This window comes from Rhyacophila brunnea, unplaced genomic scaffold, assembly GCF_057557595.1.
Source record: "Rhyacophila brunnea isolate RB1 unplaced genomic scaffold, BYU_Rbru_1.0 scaffold_50, whole genome shotgun sequence".
In the NCBI taxonomy this organism is placed as follows: domain Eukaryota; kingdom Metazoa; phylum Arthropoda; class Insecta; order Trichoptera; family Rhyacophilidae; genus Rhyacophila; species Rhyacophila brunnea.
Window position 1 is genome coordinate 1,952,079 of NW_028233171.1, and position 4,005 is coordinate 1,956,083.

Below are 4,005 nucleotides of genomic sequence, written 5' to 3' on the forward strand. Positions count from 1 at the left end.
CCCTATAAAAGGTTTATATACAATATATAAGATACATAAAAGAATCTTTTTCCAAATAGACGATTTCTTAGACCTTTTGCGTTTTTTTAGAATAGAATCCTATTACCTCTTACCCAGTATCTATGTGTATGTTTACATAAAGTGCGATAATTAGGAGGCTTAATTAATATAGAAGGGCTGCAGATTAAAATAATTTTCATTCATAAAACACCTCTAAAAATATATGAGATCGTAAAATCAACATCCCTACTTTCAAAGTAAATTTTAATCAACATTTACGATTGATTATGCCATAAAAAACCCATATGTCATCTAATAGGATTGTTATCGACTTTATAAGTTATTTAGAAACTATTATTGAAAAAATTTTCATATTAAAAATTCATTTCGAACATTTTTTCTAGGTTGAGGTTATTCAAACTATTTCGGTGTTTAATGGGTCAACTTTATTTAATTCCTAAAAAACCCCGAAAATTTCGTTGTTATTTGAAATATAAACATAATTTTTCAAAAAAATAATTTCTTTTGCGTATATTTGAAAAATCAATAACATTTTATTGTTCATTATAAAATACTTTCGGCGCTTCAAGTTCTTGTATACACAAAATTAAAATGCATTGTATATAAGTTTGAAAAACAAATATTTTTTCATTTATCCTATATATGTAGAAAAAAATAAAATATTGCGTTTTCAATTTAGTCTTCGAAATATTAATCGTGCTATATTTATCTGCAGCTAAATTCCCTTGCCTATAATTTATTCCCTGGAAAATACTTTTTATGTATCTTTAGCATGCTGGAATAACTTTATACCATAAATTTCTTGATTTATATGTTTAGATCGTGAAATAAAATTACAAATATACTTTAAAATAATTTTCTTTTTGGACAACTTCGACTATGGTTTTTCTTTTTTTTGATTATAGTTTATCAATACTTATTTTGCAGGAAATTGTGAATTTTTATCTCAATAGGCTGAATATATATCATTTGCGATTAAAATTCAAATAAAGTAGCTTTCTGAAGATATGGAGATAAAAAAAAAGCCCTATCTTTTTTTTAATGCATCAGATAAATTGATCTTAGAAACATTTAATTTAAAAAAAGCTTTTCAATATGAAAATGTACAAAAATAATAACCCAAATGAAAAAATGCGCTAGAAATTATTTAATCTGTACGATACTTTATTAAAGATCCCGATTTCAAGTTCTCAAGGATTATCTTATATATTGAACGCTTTAATGTTTACATAAATATCTTTGAGAAGCAGATCTTAATGTATTTGCTGTTAATAATTACCTAAAACTAGTATAATTTATACTCCAAGCTGTTTTTCGGTCTTATTCGTTCACTATAGCACATAAATCTTTCCTTTTGCGCTTTTTTTTAAAGCTTGTTTATTCACATACCAAGATTTTTAAAAATTGAATTTACATATTAAATATTCCTAAACGAACAGAATTTCTGTAAAATATTTTGTTTTTATAAAAAATAGGTAAAATTAGGGACCTTAAATGGCATTTGGTCTATTTTTTATCCAATTCTTATTCATTAACGCCTGTAGGTTTTTTATATTTTCAGATTACGCGTTCAAAAAATAGACCATAATTTTCAAAATTGCGGTGATTTATTCAGCCCAAATATGTATAATCACATTAATTTTTCTATCGCATGTTTACGTAGAATTATGCGAAAATATTTAGTTTTGTACAAAAATTCGCTGTAAAATAACTATCTCTATTCTTTCGAGTGTCAAAATCAGAAAAGTTATTATTTGAACCTCTAATATGCACTTAAATTAAAATAAATTTTATTTATTTCATATTAAATAACATGGGTTAATTTATATGTTTAGCTTGGTTTGAATGTTAGCTGTTGCTTTAATCTCTTTGGATTTCCAAAATAAAATAGAAGAACAGCATTTACGAATCATTTAATACAATTAGTTTTTATTGCATTTAATATCTGTTAAATATACTTTATGACTGTTATTTCATGACGAATATGATCAAATATTTATTTCACATCTTCAACCACGGTTTATTCCCAAAATATTAAAAACTACTGGTTCTTATTATTTAATTGTAAAAAAGCCAGCAGTGTGTTTAAAATTTTTCTAAAATAATAATATTTGATTAGATGAATTTCAACTTGTTTTTTTACTTTGATAAATATATTTAAAGGCCAATATGCAGTTTTATGATTTGATCTATTTATATACAGATCAAAAGAAAATAACAGCATCACAAAACTAATTTATAAAAAAATAGATTAAGGGTTGAAAAACTTCCAATAAATAGAATAATTTATACAATGAGATGATGACATGTAAATTATTTATAATAAAATCATGCATGTATATATATTAAAAATAAAATTTTTGTGAAATGTAGAGCTCAACGCACGGAGACCACATAATTGCAGTAGCAGCTTTTTATGAATAAAAGAAAGGCATGGGGGGTGTAAAAACAGAAAGATCATACATATCCTCTGATTTTAATCTTTTTATATAATTTTTTTTATGTCGGTATTCAGAATTCGTAATCGATAAATATCTTTTTACCCATTAAAATCTATAAAATATAAACGATATTTGAAAATTATTGAACATAGAAACCTCCGTATCTTTTTTTTAAAACAACACTCGATATTACGGAAACATTTAAAAACAAAAATGATTACAATTATTGGATTAATGCAAAATTAAAATAATGGATAAATTTTAAAGATAAATAATAACATTTTCATGAGAAGAATGTTTGAAAAGCCATAAGATACTATAAAGGGTAAAATACATTATTAAAATATGACATTAAAACAAGGATATAATTATAAATTTTGGTTTTGCATCAAATTACATCATATCATATCAGTTATTTCATGTGAAAATTTAAATATAGGCTCAATTATGCTATTTAAATTACTTATTAATGATATGAATGACTTTTATAAAATAGTTACCTACAATATTAATCCTTTCATTTACAATAAACTAAAAATTAAAAAAAAGCACTGATATAAATTAGAAATACAAACAAAACTTGAAAATAGTTTTAATAACAAAATTTTCGAACAAGTGTAGATAATTATGAAAGAATGCGCTCTTGGTGTGGATCTGGTTTAATAAAATCAAATAGATATAAACGTATTACCAATTCAACAGTAATTATTTGTGCTGTATATAATTATATGCTAAAATAATTTTATATAAAACGCCAATTTGTATTTTAAAATTGACATTTATTTTATTATTTAAACATTCTTTTGCATTTTTTTTTAATTTTTAGAAAAAATTTATCAAGTTTTTTTCATCTTCATTGTTTTATATGCTTTGGTTTACATTGGAGATTATAACCCTTAAGATATAATTTATGATATTTAGTGGTCCACTTGCGTTTCTAGATGTGTGAAAAATGCTTTCAATACCATTAAATTGACAGTGTAAATTTAGTATTAAACATTTATCAATAAAAAAATATAAACATTAATTAACTTTTAATCGAAGCCAGGGTTTATAGTGGGTGTGTAGAATTCGAATACTATTTTAGATGAGAATAATGAAGATGCGAACGGTTGCCACATCCTAAAAACATTAATTAGTCTAAACGAGAGTAATGAAGATAGGAAAGGTTAACACATCCTAAAAACATTAATTAGTCTAAATGAGAGTAATGAAGATGAGAATGGTTTCCACCCCCTAAAAACATTTATTAGTTTAAATGAGAGTAATGAAGATGCGAACAGTTTCCACGTCCCAAAAAATTCTATAAGCGCAATATCCAGCGGTAAAATATTTTATTTTTAATAAATAACTGCTTGCTTGTATGCGTAACAACGCTTTGATTTTACATCTTCTAAATAAGTTTATGATTTTTTTACTATTATTACTAAGTTACGCATATGTGAGTGATTTTTTATGATTTTAACGAATTTTGAAATGTTTTTTAAATGTTGAATCACCATTAAAATTATTGAGAATTATAAATATTTTTAATTTAATTTAT